This window comes from Sitophilus oryzae, unplaced genomic scaffold (genome assembly GCF_002938485.1).
Source record: "Sitophilus oryzae breed Bouriz unplaced genomic scaffold, Soryzae_2.0 scaffold_1716_pilon_pilon, whole genome shotgun sequence".
Lineage (NCBI taxonomy): Eukaryota > Metazoa > Arthropoda > Insecta > Coleoptera > Curculionidae > Sitophilus > Sitophilus oryzae.
In genome coordinates this window covers 80,544-104,037 of record NW_022146409.1, presented here as the reverse complement: position 1 = coordinate 104,037, position 23,494 = coordinate 80,544, and the positions used below count along the sequence as shown (strand labels likewise).

Below are 23,494 nucleotides of genomic sequence, written 5' to 3'. Positions count from 1 at the left end.
AAAAATACCTTTATAGATAATATTTTAAAATTTAATATCCGGATTTGTTTGTACTTTGTACTAAAAACATTAAACTAAAGAGTAAAGATCTAGGATTCTTATCTACAATAATTAGTGGCGATAAACCCATAAATATAAACCATAATAATTCTCGACAAAAATCTAAGGTAGCGCATTTATTTTACTTACTCATGTTTATGAAATAAAAATTTAGGTATAAACATATAGATATTAAATTATTTTATTTCTAGTGTATAAATTATATTATTACCCTTTGACTTTATTGTTCTTCGGTCTCGACAAGAATAGTTCAAGGTTATGTAGCGCATCTATTTTATTTGAAAGTATACATATATACAAATATACACATTGCTTTTGTTTTCCTCAAAATGTAATACTGCTCCCGAGATATTTTCTCATGCATTATTAAATTCCAAATCAGTATCGCACACGGATGTGTAGGTGATAGAGTGTTTACAGTAAAATATCTAAATTTCGTCCTAAAAATTTAACTTAACACTACGTCATCATAAGTAATTTATATTTTTTAATATACAGATATTAGAATTTATTATTATATATTTGTTTATAATGTTTAGTACTATTTAGATGTAAGGATACATAGGCAAAAATACAAAATGAAGAGTTTTTCGTCTGATTTTAGTTACAGTTTGATAATACGCCGACGCAACATACACTTTTTTGTAAGAATTATTACAGAGAAGAGAACAGTGAAGTTGTGTTCTTTTAAACTTTTCAGGGAACTATAGTTTGGGATGTAAAATGTTACAGGTAAGTCAGGATGCTTTTTAGCCATTAATCATAGTATATATTTTAATTTATATTTCTAAATATGCTAATATTTGTTCACTTTAATTAATATTATTGTTTTTCAATATTAAAATAATAGTGCAATTTGCTTTTTTTTTACTAATGACCGTAAACGAATAATGAAATGAGCGATGTTATATTGATAAACAATTTTTTTGTCATTTGTTTTCAATAATATTTCTTAATAAATTTATGTTTAGATTTGCTTGAATTAATTGCTTATTACAAATGGTTTATATATTTTTTCAAAAATTAAAAAAGAACTTTTTAGAAATTATCCAATTTGATAATATAGTAATTATTTAAAACAGTATTTAAAGATATTTTATCTCAGCATAATATTTAGTTTTAAAAATACCATTTTTTTACTTTAAATATATAATAGAATAAAACAATTTCTTTAATTACGTTACAATACATATTAAAAATTACCCTCAGGAGGTTAAATCTAGAGTTAGTTTCAAATAGTAAATAAATACTGTTTTAAAATATGTACTTGAAATATGCTGTTATGTTAAAAACACATCAGAGTTGCTTAAAAGTCAAAAGAAAACTTGTTTTCTATAACTAATAGTTCAGATAAAAAATATAATTATTTAAGATTAATATAAATTAATATATTATAATAATATAATTATTTTATTTCTCAGCATTCATGCATTAATATTTGTCAGCATTCATGGGACACAGGGCACAGAATAAATTTTAACAACGCCAAAATTATAATGAAGGAAGCCATAGCATCTAAAAAAAATAAAAGAGGCTTTTTTAATATAATCTAATAAAAATACATGTATTATTCATACATCTGCAGATGTTACTAATGCATGGCAATTGCTTCTTTGATTTTAAAGAACATAAAACGTACTAAAAATTAAAAACAAATTAAAATTAATCATACAGAAAGTTTGAGGCTTTTCGGTTTTACCTTATTAAGTAATTGTTATCAGATAGTAATTGTGAATTTTGAAGTTTAATTTGGATATAATGTCATTGTATATTGGTCATGTGATTAATGCAGTGGCAAAATAGCCATATAGGATTTTTTTGAAGATAATTATTTATTAATAAGAAACTATTTTATTTCTATAATTATATTTTTATTAGTTATTAGTCCTATATAAAATGTCATGAAATTTAAAATTTTAATTAACTTTATATTTAGTCTTAAATTTACCTTCACCATTTTGTCGATAATTATCTTCAAAATAAGGCAATTATATTTTAATTTTACTTTTTATATAATATAATATAATCTTTGGAAATATTTCCAATAATTTTTATATTTATGATTACGAAAACCTGTAATATACTAAGGGCTGACAAAGATTAGCCTTGGGTCGAGATTTCCGTATGTAAGAAGAGTACAATGGCGTTTATAATGTACTGAACAAAGAGAGGACAGTAAACACGTTGCCAAACGTATGAAATAAACCGAGAAACTGTGCACATCGCTAAGAGACGTGGAAGGGGATATAGCAGATTTGTCGCAGTTGATCGGTCGACCCAATCAATACCTCTGTCAGTACTTAAAGTTCTAGGGAAAGGTGTACGTCATGCGTTAATCTTCACGATTTAATTACGTCTCGTGATACTTGATTTGTTTATTTATTAACGAGTTGTTGTAATTTTCCCTATAGCTTAATTTTTTTTAAGTGCAAGTTAGAAACACTTCATTTTTGGTAAAAATAAGTGGAATTGAGTGGGCGTTCGATAGTGGTCGCGCTATTAGAACTCAAAAATTGAATTCAAAAATCGATATGTCGAAATCTATTAGAAATCATAGATTGTAGTTTTTTCAAGAACTTTGTTAGTATTTCTGCTGTATTTTCTTTGTAGACAGTATGCGAAAATCTTTATCAATAAAAAAATTACACGATTGCTGAAAATTGCTATACTCTAAAAGTAAATGGATGGATTGTTTACAATTTTTGAATAGAAAAAACAACCTTATCGAATTTTTCTTATGTAAACATAATGTAAAATATCCGATCTTAAAAAATAAAAAAAGTTTCAATATCTAAAGTGGTTCTTGAGTTAGTAGGCCTGTTATGTGTTAAAAAGTTGACTTTTTAAATTATCGCGATTACTGACGTTTTCTCGTTATAAAAAAATGACACCCTAACGATATCCTTATAATTCCGTTTCAGATGCTCAGAAACATGTCTAATGATTTGATCTAGTTATCTCTTGAAAAAAAAGTCTTTTAAAAATAAGCGGTTTGCGATCGGGATTTTACTTTACTAGATAGGGAAAGGCGTATCGGCAACGCCGCAACAGCACACCGTCGCGCGTCGCTTCGGTCAGTCGCATTCCTCTCACTCCGACTTAATAAGATCCCTATGCGATTTACTTCCACACATGTAAATGCCGACCCAAAAGTAACAGTTGCCAGCACGGTATATGAATACCATATGCCATACATAGTATGCATTATTATAACATCTCGAAATATATAGCGACACACAATGGAAAATATTTTCCAAGATTTATGTGAAGCTCTCTTATTCTCTAAGCTGCAATTACACTGATGCAATGTCGCTCATTACAATGAAAATCCCCAACGAGATGTTTTGAATTAGCTCAGTTCATAATGGTAGAGCAGGAACAAGACAATGCCTTAAGCTATGTTTTGAAGAAGGTTACTATTGTATCTTATAGCTTTAAATGTATGAACTATTTATACGAATTGTAGTAAAACGTTTAAATTTTTAATTTGTTATAAGATTTTCTATTTTCTTCTTTAACAATCTTTTTTCAATAGCTTATAGGTATTTTAACATCCATTTATTGATATAGATTTTGAGTATTTACCTCAAAAAAATTATTGTTACATTGTAGTTAATTCATCTGATTATAAATGTTTATTTATTCATCCACTTTGTGGCTGGCTATACTCTAATGCTTTCCAAAATAAACATAATTGTTTAGATAATTTAATTGGCCTCTTTCTGTGTATTGCCTAATATACAGGCCATACAGGGTGTAAATGTATACGTGCGATATGAAGCCGAAGACTTTTGGTATAAATATTTCTATGTGATTTGATTTAATTTTTAATCCCTATAAAGATATCTCTCAATATATTCTCTCAATTCCTACAAAAATGTTTTCCCCATCGTGCGGTATAGTTTTGGGATTACTGTTACAGAATTTTTCTCTTTGTTTCGTAGAAAAATGTGTAGGAATGCGGAACTTTCTATATTAACGTTATTTCAATATTAATCGGTGGATAAAATAATTATTTAAGATTAAGAGCGGCTGTAGCAACATCCTGTATAGAGCAAATTCAAATAAGCATTCTACTCAAAAACCTAACTTGATTTTAAAAAACAGCAACTTTTTGCTACTAGTCTTGTTAGAATATTTAATTGTTCAACCTGATGCAAATTTTATTAGTTTATTAGTGGAACTCTTGTTTATAAATCTTTACCTTTCACATATAAACGTAAAGTAAAATATTGCTAGCGTCCAGTACATAAACTTTACATAGTGTATGTAATTTCGAAATAAACTGTTTTAAAGATAAAGGAGGATAGAATAGAGTAAAGCGTTTCTTAAGTAAGATAAAATATTTTATTGTAAAAATGGAACCAAGAACTCCAAGAACTCATTTTTTGGAAAGTAGTACTATTGTTTGTGACAAAACTTAACGCTTAAACAATATTTTTTAATAGTTATATTGTAGAAGTAATAAAGGGTTTGGCACATTTTTTCGAGATTGGGCTTTGAACGATAACAGTTAAAGAAATTCTAATTAATATACCAGCAGTTTCCCGACATAATAATAGGGAGTATGTCATTTTTATTTTGAAATAATTTTTCTTCAGATTCAGATCTTGGTCTATAAAGAGAAACTTAAATATTTGTCGATAGTTTAATAACAGCCTGATCAGTAAAATGTTGCCGCATATTAAACATGTTTGCTTCTAAAATATATAGGATCTGTAAAAGCTCCAACTCGCTATAGCAGTCGCAACATGAAATAGCAGAATCAATAGAAGATCTTAGAACTCTCTTTATATTAAAGTTGTCGTTTTTAAACCAAATGCTGTATATTTTTTCGCTCAGTGGAGTTAAGATAAAATATTATAATCCACACCAAGAGCCCCCAAGGGGAAACATAGTTCCGAAATATTACTATTTTTATATTAATTTTTTACATTTTTAAAGCTCTCGTAAAATTGTGAAATCTCAAAATATTGATTTAGTATTTTATAATAGCTTTTAAATTTAATCATGCCAAAATACGCTATACGGTTTTGTCTATACAGGACGAGTCAAGAATTTTTTAGAACACTCCGTATTGTATGCCATAAAGAAACGCAGTTTTTATCTATCTTTATGTTTTGACAAACAAATTATGATACAATATATAAGTACAGATTATTACAGAAGAGTTTATAACATTATTATTATTTTGATAATTTTTCTTTTATTTTTACAACTTCGAGAGAAAGAGCTTTAAATATGCTTATAGAAAATTTAGTCTGAAAATAGTCATATTTGAAAGAATACCTGGAAATCATAGATTATGAAATTATGATAATATTGGAATAAGAATTATACAGGAGAAAAAAATTCAAAAAATTCCAAATTTTTAAAAAAAAATGCGAAAAGAACCTCATAGACGTGTTTCTGGGATCGAAATATACTAACCCGCTTTGGACTTATTTAAGACTCACCCTGTATAGCAAATCCTTTAAACAAAAAATAAACGTCATATTTAAAAAACTACGACTTTAATTTAAAATTAAAAAATACTGGAATGAAACTTTCAAACGGGAGACCTGATATACAGGGTGTTTCAAAAAACATGTGCCATCTTTCGTGGGGGGATTCCTCACGTAACTATTTATTTTTCATATCAACATAGGTCGGATTTTGGTTTGTTTCGTAGCTATAGGGTGTTCAAATCTTAATATTTTTTCGATTTATTATAATTTTGTTTCAAGTGCTTTTAGTGGTTCGAATGAAATTTTGAGGGTAAAAGTTACTATAAATGCACTACAAGTATTAATGCCAAAAAAGTGTTCACAGATTTATCAGGGACGTGTATATAGGTTTATCACTGGAATATTTTTCGAAACAAAAATCTGTGCGCCACTCACTTTTTTCCTTTGATAGTAAAATTATAAAGGCCGTTTAATGCCAATCAAAAGTTGTATCTTGATATTTTGTCAATTTCGATCTCCTTGATGAGATAAATGCAAGTTTATTAATCACAATTAATAAAATTAAAATCAAAATAAAATTAATAAATTATTTATTTTATCTAATTTATTATTAAATATTATTACTATTAGTTATTATTACTATTAGTTCAACCTACAGCAAATTCAAATAAAAATATAATGGTATTTACGATAACTACAAAAGACCCAATTTTAAAAAGTTTTCACATCCTGTAACTTTAAAGCTATGCATTTCTGTACCCATGTTTATATGAACTTTTTTATATTTTTTGATGAGGAATCAATGAGTACTTATTTATAACGTTAATGATATTACATTTTTTTAAAGGTTGCTATTAGACTTGGATCAAGGCAAATTAGTAAATTGCGGAGGCCGATTCATCAAGGAGGCCGAAATCGACAAAATATCAAGAGACAACACTTAATCGGCATTAAACGGCTTACACTATTTGTCTAACAAGAGAAAAAAAGTCAATGGCGTACATGCTTTTTTTTTAGATAAATATTCCAGTGATATTATGCCTGGTAAATATGTGGACACTTTTTTAGCATTAAAATATGTCGCATTTAGAGTAACTTTTACCCTCAAAATTTCATTTGAATCGCTAAAAGTAGTGGGATAAAATTATAATAAATCAAAAAAATATTAAGATTTTAACAACCTGTAACAATGCCGGGCCCAGACCAAGCAGACAAAACAACGACAAGACAGAAACAATCATGTTTTTTACGACAAAATTGCGACAGATCAAATACATTTCTGTGACATTTTTGTCTCATTTTTGTTTTGTTTCAAAATTCCGAGACTTTTCAATGTCCCGTCTCGAGTCGGTAAAGATCAAAATGTGTCTACAGTCTGACAAACGGATCTGAAACAACGGGGCAACGGTGAGGGAATCGCGATTTTCTAAAATCATGACCGATTTCATTCATCAAATATCCACGAGCGTGCGGTGTTTCATAAAAATATATCAGGAATTTTTGTAATATTTTCCAGTAAAGTTTATAATATTATTTTACTTTAAATGTACCTACATTTTGTTTAGTCATTTGCCAAATATAGTAATATTTGTTAAAAAACGCGTGTACTAATTACAATAAACACAAATCAAGTTAAAGATATAAAACACAATACAATAACCCCGCCACTGAATTTTTCAATAGTAGTGACTGTTTCTACTATTCCTAGAGAGGGGCATAAAGTTGGGGGTAATGGCGGCAAGACGTGCGAGAATCTCGACCAATCAGACTGGTTGAATCTGGGATGCCATGATGAATTTTGTCAGCGTTGCCAGCTTACCCTAAGCGGACATTATCTTAAAGAAATAATTTACCTTTTATAATAGGCCCAGGGCAAAAACTGTTAATTAGATAAATATACATTATTACAATAAGAACTACGTCAACATATTAGCATATATATGATTATGTATGCTGAAATGAACTAAAATATATTCAATCTATAGGTAATATCGAGCAACTTTGCTTTTCTATAATTAAACGTGACAACATCGACTTTTTTTGCCCGAATTCCTTCCGCTGTTTTAGATTCGTTTGTCAGATATTATGTTTTGTTCGTATATTTTATCACAAGTTGTCGGCGCAGTGTGGATGGCGTGTGCTGCCATCTACACAGTAGGAGACCAGTGAAATAACACATGGTAAATAAAACTCATTCGCAACAACTAAACTTTTGACTTTGTTGTACTTTTGTCTTTGCGGTGTGGACAATTTGTCTCAAGCATAGATTTAGGAAGAACAGATATCACATTGTGCATTTTAACCCGATCAAACAATCGGAGGTTGACTACGTACTGTAAAAACCAACTGAAATAGAGAAGGCGACATTGCCACATCTCAAATTTGCGTCTATCTACTTAGTTTGATTTGCAGAAAAAGTGACTTTAAAACCTTCACCGGATATCAATAAATCTCAATTTCTTAATTAAATTAATAGTTTATTTTTAAAGATGTATGCGTGATTAACCAGAGGATATATGCGTTACTATTAAAGGACATGTTTATTGTTTAATGTGCTGAAACGTCTAGAACTATTGGCAACGTCGCTGCTAGTCTTCCAGAATGAAAATGAGCCGTCCGTCCCACCACCCCTCGCAACGACCATTGGTCCGTTATAGCGTACTACGTTTAGCTTACGGTGTGTTTGTAGTCGGAATCAAGTCCGAAGTGAACTTTTCAGTGTTTTTCAGTAGTTTTTGCTTTTGTTTAACGTACTTTTGAATCTGCGAATTTTCAATATGGTACGACAGTGTCAAATGTGTGGAAAAATAAGCTCAAATTACCCGAATTTGTCTTTTCACAGGTAGGTATTGTTTCCGCCGTAATCGTACATAGGCGTCCCACAAGGGAGCCTCTCACAATTAAAATAATTTCTAATTATATTTGTTGAATTTTCATCTATTAAAACAAGAACGTAGTAGCCGGTAATTGAATTATATTTCGTCTCAGTTACTACCTAACTGTTGTAGATCATAACAAATTTGAATATAAACGTTGCATATATTTGAAACTTTATTATATGCCAGAAAGTGACATTTTTTGCGTCATATTTTGGTCATTATATACGATATTCTAAAGGATTTTGCTCAACAAATAAACAAAGGTGTTTATCCGTCCTTTTTTACATTTTATTGCTTTATTATATCTTATATCTGCCCCTTCGGTCTTGTTTAGACAAGTTTTTACCACCGTACAATACAAATACCTCTTCCTAGAGTTATTTGTACGGTGTGTTTACCTTTTTTTAGAATGGGACGAACTGTAAATAATTCTTAGGCTAATAGTTTTATACATACCTATATACAGAGTAACCCAGGCCTCCAAAAAAGCTTTTTACCTATTACGTTTTTGCTTTGTGATTTTTATTTCAATCTTTACATAAGATCGGGGCCATTGTAACGTATATTTTCAAAATATTTTTGTCAACATACAGGGTGATTCAAACCGCAATACATATGCTTAATGCAGTTCATGAAGATTGGGACGTTTAACTAAAATTTGATTGTCTGATTAAGCTACCTAAGTAATGGATTTGTAAATAAACGTAATATTCATTATTATGCGACAGAAATCCCATACTGTAGCACACAGATTTGATACTTTTAATGATAAATGCCCTCTATTGAGAGACTAAAAGGTAATTGCCTCGTATCAGAGCCATCATAATACGAGAAGAAGACCGAAAGTCAAATCTTGTCTTATATTTTCAAAAAAACACAATTTTCTCATTAAAATAAATATTGATTTTAGGTATAGGAAGTTATTAATAATACAACTATTACATAGTACTTCACAGGAAACTATCGATTGCGAACTAACTAAATCGTTACTAATTACTAATTTTGAAAAGTTCTTTTTAAGATAAAAAAAAGGTAAAACTAAAACCTATACTATCATTTGAGATTAAACGGGAAGTTCTAAATAATGTTGCCTATTCTAAACCAGAAAAATTTATTTATAAGTTTTATAACACCTCTAATTAAATTTGGACGAAAAGAATATTTCTGTTTGCTGTAGGTAATTTTCTCAGAGATTAAACGGGAAGTCCTAAGTTCTCTTCTTCTCCCAGGGAAAATACGTAAATAAAAATGACTTTTTAAGTCAAAAAAAGTCAAAAGGACAAGTTATTCCAAAAAAGGACTGCCCTTTTCAAAAAAGGACAGGTGGCAACCCTAGGTATTGCTGGAATGGAAATTTAATGGTAAATCTACAACTTTAGTTTGAAAATATGTTCCGGCCACCTATGATTACAAAAATGTCTAAAATGTGCTTTACCATTGCCTCCATATTCTAAAAAACAAATTGAAAGAAAAGTCACCAACCACAAACCTAATATAGAACTGTTTAGGAAGCCTGAGTCACCCTGTAAATATTCAAAAGTAACTGAAAGTTTATATAGAAGTAACCGAAAGTTTAAATTGAATATCGACGTTGGAGATTACACCGAAAACTACCTACTAACCCACCAACATAAGTATATAGGGATGAGTATATTATTATATTAGACATATAACAAAACTCATCTAACAAAAAAAGTGTTAATGTAGTATATTAATATGGAGTAAAAATTTTACTAATTACTTTACTTTTACTTTACTAATTAAATTCGTTCCAAAAAACGATACGCCACTGGCCATTAGAACAATCCAAATGCGCCTAGTTGCCGGCTCGGTTGCCGGGCTCGGAAATTTTAGACTTCTCTGTCTCTTCTGTCTTTGTTTGACACATTGGAATGTTTGATACACTACCAACGAGTATTTATGAATGAGATGTTCGGTCTATCTTTATAATGTGTTTGGTCTCAAGTTTGCCTTGTCAGAATTTCCCATTTTTTGTTCCAAGTTTGTCTTGTTTTTGTCTTAAAATCGTGTTTACTTTTTGTCGCCTTGGTCTGGACCCCGCATAAGAAACAAAGCAGAATCGGTACTATGTTGATATGACAAATAAATCTTATTTTTATATGAGGAATCTCCCCACGAGAAATGGCATATGTTTTTTGAAATACTTTGTAGATATTTTCCAGAATATTTCGGTTACTGTGATGGAATCTAGTCTACTTTACTCCTGTTTCTCCTACATTTACAAGTGCATTTGCAACATGTTACTGCAATCTCTGTCTGTTAATTTATAATCTCTGGTAAAGCAGCCAGATATTTGTGTTTTATGTTTTGCTTACATTTGCAACACTTTTCATCAAGACACTTAAATATTAGATTAAATGCACAAACAGCTGAAAGGAAATTATTGCTCAAAACGTCTTCTATAACTTGTTTTTTTTTTAATTGGCGGTGTATCAAATGCATATACGTAATGATAAAAATTATGCTAATTATCTTTATTTCAATTGAACTATTACTTTTTTAGTACGCTTTTTAAACAAATTTTATGGAAAGATTCCATTAAGTTTTTAGTAAACTATTAGATTATATTTATCCTCTTTCTGCGTCATATAAGTTAACGGTTTTCTGAAATCGTATAACCTAGAAACAGTATATTTTGGTTTATCCTACAATATTGCACTCAGAGCTTTAGAAGAATTGTTAGTTGTAATACAAAATGTAAATTTAAAGTTAGAAACACTGCTGTTAAAGTTTTGAAAACAGGTAAATCAATTTCATTTATTTCCGTAGTTTTACATAGGTGCTACTCTTGATATATTACCTGAATTTTATCTAATGCCATTTTTCTTTGTGAGATACTAATTAAAAATATTATATTTTAAAAAACTATACAGGGTGCTAAACATTCGGGGTACGAGCATTGGTATCTTGGAAACCGTAATAGATACGAAGATAGTTAAATTGGGCAAAGTTGCCTCCTTGGGATGTTCATCAAGATGCCATCAAAAAAGTTTTAAAAATTTCAAGGATTGCTGAGTTTTTTGGAAAAAAAAACGATTTTTTTTGGAAATCAATTCTCTTCAATTCATTTTTTTCTGTCGATACTTTTTAGAAAATGAAAAAAATAATTGCGCATTCTCACAGCCACTTTATTAGGGCTATCTGATAGTATTTCTAGATAAATTAGCTGATAATTTGTGAGATACCGATGCCAACTTAATTTTTTTAAATACGTGCATGCATTTTTTATTTCAAGTTCTTTCAAACTCGGTTTCCGTTTTTTCTAAAAAAACTCAGCAATCCTTGAAATATTTAAAAAAAATTGATGGCATCTTGGTGAACATCCTAAAGCGCAACTTTGCCCCAATTTACTCATGTTCGTATCTATTACGGTTACCGAGATACCAATGTTCGTATCTCGAATTTGTAGCACCCTGTATAGTGCTTTTCACGTAACAAGTTTTTATTTCGACATTGACATCATGGATGGTAAAGCTGGGATTCAAACGAAAAGTACCTAGACAGTTGATACATATCACAGCCTATTTATTAGATAGTCAGTGGATTAACGATCACTTACATGGAACTCAGCGTATTTATCTGGATATTCGCTTATTCTATATTATAGAGCAAGACTGATTCTGAGCTCCATTAAAGCTCCGTTTATAAAATCTCTCGAGATTGACCACACCCTGTTAATTTTAAAGCTAGTCGACTTACGATCATTTACTTGGAACTTGACGTACCTGTATTTGATACCAATTAAACTTTTAGTTACGTAATCAATCGATTTTTAAATTCATTGTTGCCAACAATGGACATATTCGGCGTCGTGCTGACTAACTGGAATTTAAATTTCCCGCTAGGAATTCAGGTGGTAGTTCTGCTGTAAAAAATGTCAAGTTGCCACATTTATTTATTTATTTCCTGACAAAAACTCAAAATTTCATTCGAATCGCTAAAAACACTCAAAAATAAAGACCAACCCCTTGTAGCTTCGAAATAATACAGAATATGACCTATCTTAATATAAAAAATAAGTCTTATTTTTAAATGAGGAATCACCTCAAGAGAGAGGCCACAATTTTGTTTAATCACCCTGTATACAGGGTGAGTTTCCTACGATGTTCTCTATGGGTATCTTGGAAACTACTGAAGATAGAGAGTAGGATAAATGGGGAAAGAATTGCAGCTTTGTCGGGTCATAAATATGCGCCTTTCAGATTTTTGAAAAAGTTCATGGCATACTAGATATTTGGAAAAAAACAAATTTTGGCTATTTTAAAAATTGTCCCTAATTCCATTATAAGCTATTTTAGACAAAAAGTTTTCAGATAAAAGTTGTAGATAATCACATCCTTAATGAGATTATCTACAAATGCGACAAAACTGCAATTCTTTCCCCATTTAACCAACTCTCTATATCCAGTAGTTTCCGAGATACCCATAGAGAACATCGTAGGAAATTCACCCTGTATTTTACACATAAATATAATAAATCCACCAGATTAAAACACGACGGAAACTAGTTTAACAGATGTTCTGTAAGTGAACATAAATTACTACGTATAAGAAAAATATTTGTTTCAAGAGATATATCATCCCCGTCGCGTCAGAAATAATTGACTCTAGAGTTAAAGAAAAGAAAACAATAAAAGTGTTTTGCCATTAATTTATCCGTGTTATAGTTCACGGAGGGAACACTATGTATACCAGAATATATTTAAGAAATGTCTGAAAATGTATAACAATTTTAATGTGTTAGAGGTAAAATATTTCAGTAAAACACTTCCAAGATTGCTGTCCTTTCGGGTATCTACTACCAAAACTTAATATTAATCTGTGTTTTTAGTCATCTGGTACCTCTGGTACTCATTAATTATTACTCAGTAATTATTATCTTAGTAATAAAATTTGCAATTTTATATATTAGTAATAAATCAAATATTATATAGTAATTAGTACGAATACAGCTGCTGCAACAGATATGCTGCAACAGATATGCTGCAACAGATATGCTGCAACAGATATGCTGATGATGCTTACACTTAGTAATGACAGACAATAGTGAAGATCTGCAGAACCTACTTAAAGGAATAAATGTATCTAGCAAACAATATGGGCTGAATATGAATTTGAAGAAAACAATATTGATGATTATTACAAAAGACCAAAATGTAAATACTTCAATATCAATATTAATAGACGTCACGCTAATAGAAAAAGACCAACACTACAAATACTTGAGTACAATAATAAATAAAACTGCCGAACAACTGCAAGTAATCCTGAATAAAGTTCAGGATTTAGATAGCCAGAAATTCTTTTTTAAAACTAAAGAAATTCCTTTGCAGTAGAGATATAATCTTAGATTTAAGAATAAGAATGCTCCAATGCTACGCGTTTTCGATCTTATTGTATGGTGCCGAAGCGTGAACCTTTAAAACAGCCGAAATTAACAAACTGGTGGCTTTCAAAAGGTGGTGTTATCGTCGCATATTACCAATTTTTTGGGTCGATAGAGTTACAAATATCGTAGCGTCATGCTGAAGAACCTCAGAGAATGGCATGGAATGACGTCGAATGGATGGTTTAGAGCAGCTGCAAATAAAATAGCCATGATGATAGCCAACCTCTTGACGACGGTACTTGAAAAATAAGAATAAAATAAACTATAATTTAACGCCTTCTTTATAGTTATGAAGAATGCGTATTTATGTAGTAAGGCATCAATAGAGTTGAACAAAAGCCCTAAAGAAACATTATGGATATAAAATGCAAGCGATGTGCAAGTTAATTGCAGAAAGTATCTATTTATGCTGCGATTCTGTAACATACAAAGTGTGTTTGTAGGTTGTTCAAATGAACGAATCGTAATAGTCGATTCATATTGAGAAAGTGAATCGCGTGATTCGATTCTCTAAAAAGAATCGAATACCCAGCACTACTCTGTAGCAGATTTAATTTTTTTTTTCAAATGATATATTCGCTTAACGTTAAATTAAATTTTCTGCACAATTAAAGATTAATATAAATGATTGTAAACTTAGTCAAATTGATCAGAATTTTTTGTTGGAAGAAATTTATCATAATAACCTCTTCGGAATTATTTTACTAATGGTTAAATTGCGATATTACGGATTTCGCTACATAATATAGAAATAGAGAAAAAGATATATTTTTCGCAATCATCTGAAATGAATTTTTATTTTCCATTTTTTGTATTTTACGAGAATTATTATATCAACCGAGTAAATCATACTTATTAATTTATCATACTAAAAATAAATTGCATTGTAAAATTAATTGAGATCTTATCAGCCAATGGCCAATTTTTGTTGCGCATTAGAAATGTTTTTTTTTAATGACAAACGTCTATTAGTTTAAGACGCGAAAAACAAACTGTTTTATTTTATTTCAACAGTGTTTCATTTTGAATAAAAGAGAAAATTATTATAGACTCACCGGCAAAAAAAACCGGCCACTAAAAACTAGACCCAATTTTAAAGTTGGATTTCTCGCGAACCACTTATTAGATTTTGATGATTTTTCTTTTAAATTGTAAATTAATTCTTTTTTAACGGATGCTACGTCAGAAATTTTTATTCCGAATTTATTTTGGGCATATACAGGGCACAACAATAAAACGAAGTTTTTTGCCCGAATTTTGTAACACCCTGTAGGGCGCAGCAGCGGTAGTAGCTATTGCTAAATTAAATCATATTCTAGCTTCAACTTTTGTGAGAATTTTATTTTTTTAATCACCACATTATCTCTTTTTGTATTGGAGATATGCTGTTTTAAAACGAACGTCTCGGAAAAATTCAGAATTCATCTCGGAAAAGGCAGAAAGTTTTATGTATAAATAATCAAGGCGACATAGGCGAAAACGGATTTATGAGTATTTGCAATATGAGAAAAACGGTTGTCAAATTAAAAAATGCCATTATCTGTAACCGATGTTGCTCGTATTGTGGCTTTAATTGGGGATGGCCGAAGTCAACGTTATGTCTCCGATACCCTGGGTATATTTCGAACAACAGTCCAGGATGCCTGGAATCGGTATATGGAAACGGGAAATTTCACCAGGCGAGAGGACACTAGATATTAGCCCCTTAAAATGTCTTTGCCTTTTTTTAATTTTCATGTTTTAGTTAGTTTACGTCTACGTTCTAATGTTTGATTTGATTTTAAAGCTTTGTTCGAGGCGTTTGTTTAAAAGCAGCGTATCTCCAATACAAACAGAGATAATGTCGCGATTAAAAAAATTAAATGCTCTCAAAAAATGAGGCTACAATGTGATTTGATTTAGCAATAGCTACTACAGCTGCTGCACTCTACAGGGTGTTACAAAGTTTGGGCAAAAAACTTCGTCTTATTATTGTGCCCTGTATATGCTCAAAATAAATTCGGAATAAAAATTGCTGACGTAGCATCCGTTAAGAAGGAATCAATTTACAATTTAAATAAAAATCATCAAAATCTAATGAGTGGTTCGCGAGAAATCCAACTTTGAAATTGGGACTAGTTTTAAGTGGCCGGTTTTTTTTGCCGGTGAGTGTATCTTGTTTTAACTCACATTTTGTATATTTACCGAGACTGGTCTTGGAAAATATAGATGACACAAGACCCAGACTACTTATTATTACTATATTTGTTATAGCGATTAACAAATGCAAGACCAAAATATAGACTCCCTATGGTCTTGCAATTAGTAAGTAGTCTGGGTCTTGTCTCGTCTATATTTCCTTGTGTATACCAAGCTATACGGGGTGCGTCTCAAAAGTGGCTCACCTGACGAATGAGAACTTAATTTTGTTTGTTTTACAGTGTTAAACATTAGGTAAATATTCAAGATGCATGGTTTTTGCAACCTAAAGACAGATAAAGACGGATTTCCACCAAAACGGGCTCAATTTGGGACCCAATTACAACCATTCTTTTTCTACAAAAACAAAATAGAAACATGTTTCGAAAACAAACTGACAACTTGAATTCCATCGAAAGTATTGAAACAGTATCTTATATTTCGAACTTGAATGGTCGAATTTGAATATTATATTGGGTGCGTCTCAAAAGTGGCTCACCCCTAAAACTTTTTTATTTTTTCTGATAAAAAAATAAGATTTGGTATCTTAGTTTCTTAGTACCGTATGATCGAATAAAAACGGCGTCAGCGATGGCTATGAAATGAAGATCGCTGTCATTTTATATGTAAATTTATATAGGAAATGCCATCGATCGTCATTTCCAAGCCAACTGGACGCCGTTTTTATTCGATCATAAGGTATATATGACATAAATTAGGATTAATTGACGTATTCAATTGTTTTCGATCACTTCATGTTTAAGGTTGATTCTCACTATACCTTCCGTTTCCATTCCATATACATTCCATATCCGTTCCATATTTTTGATTGTATTTACGTTATACGTAAATGCGTGCGTTCCGTATCAGTTCCATACTTTTTATTTTAGATACAATTTATATCATTACGGAAGTTCTATTTTAAAAATTTGTATCTTTTAAAAAAGGTAATAGATTTAATTAAGAGGTGAAAGAATAAATAAATATCAGCAAAATTTTCACAGAACTGGTACAAATGTAAAAACATGACAACTCTGTTTCCGATACGCATCAGTCCGTCCGCCAAAAAATGTATGGAAGGAAAGGAAATGGAACGGAAATAAAACGGAACGGATAGTGTGCATTGTTCTATTCATTTACATGCTATAATATTTTATGTAAACGGAAAGGAAACGGAAGGTAGCTGATACGAAAGGTATAATGAGAATCAACCTTTAACCGGAGATGACTAAAACTCTTGATTTTTAAATGGCACCCTCGGTATTTTTTTACCGTTATTCGATAGAAAATGTCAAGCTGAATAGAATGACATATCATATGTCAACTTTTGACATTTTTGCTTTACAAAAAATCGTATTTTAAATTTCAATCTAGAGTGCCATGGCTGTGTTAAAAACACTAATTTTTAATTAAGGAGTCTTAGAAAAATAGATTTGTTCATCTAATGTTTTTCGTGTCTTGTCCTGGCCAAGTTCCAAATCAACTTTGACGTCAATCATTCCTAATCTAGGTCATATACATACCAAATCTCGTTTTTTTTTATCTGAAAAAATAAAAAAAATTATAGGGGTGAGCCACTTTTGAGACGCACCCGGTGTTGACGCAATCTATTGTAATGTATGAGTGGTATGGCATTGTATGAGAGAATATTCTCTAAAATATTGCTACTTAAAAAATCGGGAAAATCTACTTAATAATTTCGGGAAATTTTTAACAAAATATTTACATTTTTTTTCAATGAAAAATATATTTAACAAATCATTACTGCATTTACAACTAGTAGTTTCATCACCCTGTACACTCAATGATCATTTTTATGCTTAATTTACCTATTTAATTACATTGAGTCTATTAAATCAATAACAGCACTCTGAATCTTTGCTATAAAAAAGCTAAAAAAAAAAAAAAAAAAAAACATTTTGAAAATAAAAAATAAATTAGCTCTAGTTCATTCTATGAATAATGCTAGAGAAATGCTAGAGAACGTGTTTTTAGTAGACTATTCATTTTATTTTTAGCTCTTCTAAACAGTACTATACATTATGCTATTAAAATTCCTTACGACTATATTAAAGGAATTAAGTTTCATGTAAGAAGTAATGGCATTATTCCGTTGTCCCTATAGATAAACGCTTGTTCATAAACTTTCTTTATGTAATCAGGAAAATTTCCTATAAAACAAGTATCGCAGAATGAGTAATTTAGTTTGAAAGTATTTGCCGTTAAGTGTGGGTAAACAAACAGGTACCTCATGTATATTTTAAAATAAAGTTAAATTTAAGTTTCATGATTTTACGGATAAATATAATTTATATTTCTAAAATAATTAATATTACTCTAGTAAAATAATATAAATACTAAATATGACTTTTGTCAAAATCTTGTAGATTTTACGGGTAAATGAATTTTATATTTTCCTAATATAATTCAATACTAGAGAATAATATAAATGTACCGGCAAGACTTTTACGAACACAGGTTTATTAGAAACTCATACAGGGTGGTGGCGCCCTCATACGCCGCGGAAGCACCAAGGAGAACGGTAGTTTATATATCGAAAATCGAAATTTTGGGAGCATATTATGTAGGTTAACTGAAAGCATTTTATAAAATATATAGAATTATACAGGGTGTCCCCAAAACAAGTTACAAATCAAAATTGTGTTTGTAATGGAACATCCCATATAAATTATATGATCTTAAACCAAATCACAATGAAAACAGTACCAATTATCAGTTTTTAAAATAATTTATTATATACCTAAAATCTAAGGATTTTGAAATATTTAAAAAAAAAAAAAAAAAAAAAAATTGAGTAAATTCCAAATTTCGATAACAACCATCTAAATTTAAGTTGACCTTGTATAGCCGGATATTTAATTACAGTAACTATTATATATTAAACCAAATTGAATTTGTCCTGAAAATTAACAGGGTCAGTCGAAATTAATATAAAACATTAGTCGCTTTTAAAAGCCAGTTACTCCTATCTTTAAATGTCACCCAGTATATTTTCCTGTATTCAATGGGAATTTTATATATCTCAAATTCATTATCAAATAAAATAAAAAAAAAAAAACAAAGATTTTCCTAGATATCTTTTAATTTTATGATTTTGATGATGTTGCAAGATAAACACTTTGTTAATTTAACAAAAATTAAAGATTGTAGAGTAAAATACTAACGGTAATAAAAAGATTTTTTTTTTTTTTATAAAAAACATATTTTAATTATTACAGAATTAAAACTAGATATAAACCTAAAATTATGTGGACAAAAAATAGCTGGATGAAATCAAATGCCCAAAATGCTGTTCCTGTTATGCATAAAATATTGTTCCCACATAACGCCATAAAACAGACTAGATATTTAAGTATCTCTATTAACATAGCTATTAATTCACTCTGATGTAGGATAAGTTTTATTTGGTTTTATTTAGTTATTTTGTTTTGCTTTTAACTGACACAAAATGATAACTAGTTGTTTAAGTTGGACTAATTAGATAGCTAAAAGTTGAAGTAACGTCAGATATATCACAGCCACCTAGATTTTATCAAATATGTAATTAAGATTTACTCAGATAAAATCATGTAAATGAAAATATCTAAGAAAAATATCTGTTTGAGGTATAGGCAACCCACAGGAATATTGAAGACACATTAATTCTCCCTTGAATATCAAGTTGTAAAACTCGCCTTATCCTAAAAACGTTGATTTCAGGGTCCACTATTAATGTATATTATTAGGCATTTTTTAAAATGGATAAGGGGAGTTTTGCAACTTGACGCCCTCAATTATAGTTCTTAACACTTTTAGTATAATTTTTAATAAATTTTCGTATACTCTTGCTATTTAAAACCGTGTATTTTATATACTAGTTTACGATATTCTCCAAAGCATACGGGCAAGGCACCGGTGAAATGCACCAAAAATGGAAACCTTTTATTCTTTGTTTTGAAGTTATTGTTTTTTATGATAATTTTGCATCAGGGATGGCAAAGTGAAATGTTTTGATGTAATTGTGTTGAACTATTTTAAATTTCTATTAAATACACTATAAAATGGGTTTTTAGTCATTTTATTTTATTCAGCGTCAAAATAAGGTGAATGTATCCAGTTGTCTTGACTTATAATACCTACCTAAACTCAATAGTTAATGAATTCATTTATCTGTTAATATTTTCTCCTTACTAAAATCCTGTTTCTTTTAAGAATATGGTTATTAATATAATAATATCATGCCATGATAGATGGTGTCACAATATCCTCGTTTGAAGAGTTTATTCGGTCTATAATGATTGTTTACAATTACCGTCAATGAATGAATGATATTTCATCTATCACTGAATTTTTCGATATCAAGTGTCATGGCTAGTTATGATCGGTGAATTACTTATATATTTCTGTGAAAATAGCAATTTTCTATTAGCAATTTTTCATTAGTGAAAGTGATAAAAGGTTAACACTGTCAATATTTCAATCTAACTATACAGGGTGTCCCAGAAATAAGTGCAAGTATTTTAAGGGATTGGAATAAAAGAAACATATTTTCTCTTATCGTTTTTCAAAAAAAAAAAAAAAAAAAAAGTTATTTTAATTTTGAAAATTTCAAAAAATTGCTAAAATTTTGAGAATCACTGGATCTTTCTGGATTTTCTTCTTATAAATCTAATCTAATACCTAATATCATTGACATAAATTAAAAAAAAAATTATGTTTTTTAACTAAAACTAAAATACATTTTTACACAAAATATTTCCAAAAATTCCCTTGAATTTAAAAAACTTTCCCTAAAAAATACCTCATAGGCCGGTTTCTGGGGTTGAACTATACCAGTTAAAAAAATAATTTATACTTATTTCCCTTTGGACACCCCTGTATACTGTAAAAGCTCCGGTTTCAGACCTGAATAAAACAAAAGTTTTTGTTTTATTTAAAATAGTTTTATAGTTTTGAATGCCACTTTTATTAACTTTCTAAAAAATTAGTAGATAGATTAAAACTTTTCAAAACATAGGGTGAAAAGTGACAACTTTGCTCACAATGTCATTTCTTTGGATATAATAAAAATAAAGAGGGATATCTCAGAATTACCATTATTCTCAGAATTACCATTATGAAGAAGAATTGGAATCTTGGAATATATTTTACAAAACTACATTTTTCTGTTAAAGTTACATGAAATAAATTAAGTTCATACATCAATTCCTAATAAATATTTTTCATTGTTTTTCTTATTACTGTCTATCGCAATAACAAAAATTAAAAATTAAATTGTTAGGATACAAAACTTGTTGCAATAGCTTACAGAAAAGAAAACCTTTAACCCCAGACATTATTTTTCTTTGTTATATCATGGATCCTCTCATTGGATAGACTATACCTTGATTATGTTAGTCCCAATTTTTTTTTCCATAGGACATTGCAACAAGGCGGTCATGGGCATCAGCAGGGGATGTAAAAAGGCGTATGCACTAGCACCTGCCAGGGACACTAAAAACATCTTCGCCTTTACAACCAACTTAAAAATTGTATATCTTTTACCGACCATGCAATTGACAGTATTGGCATGATTTGGAATCAAATGATTTTAAACTGGCTATTTTAAATCGTGATTTAATCAAGGATTTTTTTTTTTAAATTTTAATCATGTGATTTAAATCAAAAATAATCTTTAGTGAAACTTTATTATAAATAAAAAAAAAAAAAAAAAAAAAAATATAAAATGTGTCCTAGAAAACTATAAAAAAATATTTCTATAAAAGATATAAATAGATAATAAATCGAAAAGTAATTGTAAATGTTTATAAACTATATAAAAAATATCTATCTTACTCAATAATGAATCCATTAGATCAAGCAAGCAGCAGGATCTCTATCTTTAAAAATTCTATGTATAAGTGACAAAAATTCGGTGTTTGAATAAATATCATTCGCAGTCTAGTGCCAGATCTAGGTTCTTCTGATATAGAGAGTATATTATCTTCATTCCCGAGAATTTATAATCGTTGTCTGGAAATATGGTTGTTTTATATTTTTGAAAACGGTTGTTTTCTTTTCCCAAATCTTACCGACATTTTGATCTGCAGTAAATATTTTACACTTTGACATTAGATAATACTAATTTCATTCTCGACTTAGACTATTTCCGAACAATATTGTATTGTTTTATTAGGAGTAAAAATTATACTTCTTTTGATGATGCTGTACCTTTGAAGGATCATCGTAAAGCTATTCCGACGTTACAAGGAAGCACAAAAATTACATTTTTTTTTTTTTTTTTTTTTTTTTTTTTTTTATTTTTTAAAGATTATAAATCATTTTTATCAATTTCAAACATTGTAATTAATATAAACAGTAATCGAGCAAAAATTTGTACACTCGTTGAAATTGGATAATTTAATATAAGTTTACTAATATATTTTGTACTTTTTGTGCTTAGGCGTACAGTACTTTCACTTTTATGCCTAGGGGTTAAAAATAATACTTTGAGACGTTTGGAAAAATCTTTGACCAGCGAGCGACTTTTGTGAAATATATTGGTGGCCGATGTGGAAAAATGGCAAACGCGCTGTAGAATCGTTAATGTTATCGATATCGGGTGTTATAAAGATTTTATCCATTGTATATAGAACCTTAATTTGAAATAAGTCCTAGTCATCTGGAAATCCGATTTAAATATTGTTTTGAATTAAATTCAAAAAAATCCGGGTTTTTTATTTTTAAAAATCATGATTTTTTCCAACCCTGCCGACAGGTACGGTAGGCTATTAAGATCGGCAAAAAAAGTTTTTTAATTTCACTCAAATTGAGTTATTTGGGCCATATATAAATGACCCAAATACAAAAATAATATTTTCATGGTGTCTGGCCGTCTGTCTGTCTGTCTATTCATCTGTCTGTCTGTCCAACTGTCTGTAACACGATAAATCAAAAACTGCTAAAACCGATTTTAATCCAATTCTATAATAAAATACTGTGGCACCTGAGAATTTGGCCATTAGTTTTTGGTGGGTGGGGGGTTGTTAAGAGGGTTAAGCGGAGGGGGGTTAAAATTTTAAAAAATCAAATAAAAAAAAAAAAAAAAAAAAAAAAAAAGTTTCTTTCAATTTAAGATTAGGAATAATATTTGTAACAAAATTTGTAATAGCATCAACATCAGTCAAAGTCGCAGTTTTTGGTGATATAGAAAAACATCAAGCATATGGCTAAGTAATGTGCTTCCGGCGCCAATTTTTTTGTTCAAGATAACTTGAGTTACTAATTTCATGATTGTTTTTTAATTAATACTAATATATTAGTTCGTTTCTAGATTATCCTACATCCATGAAAATATACTTCTTGTTAAAATGGGACTTGTTTCTGATGCTGGTTTCAATATATCCATCTCAAAATCTAGAAACGAGTTAGGTGACAATACGACAATTGACAGAATTATAGAAGAGTTTAAAAGCAAATGGGAAGTAAAAGAATGGACGAGACATTTCTTTACCGAAGATCATTTGACAGATATTAATAAC

General features: G+C 29.7%; 1 long non-coding RNA gene across 1 annotated transcript; it reads left to right on the top strand.

The window, feature by feature from the left end:
• Nucleotides 1–445: 445 nt before the first annotated feature.
• On the top strand, nt 446–23,485 carry LOC115881336. Its single transcript, XR_004050028.1, has 3 exons — nt 446–533; nt 665–792; nt 23,287–23,485. It is a non-coding gene; the product is annotated as an uncharacterized LOC115881336 (long non-coding RNA).
• Nucleotides 23,486–23,494: the final 9 nt, after the last annotated feature.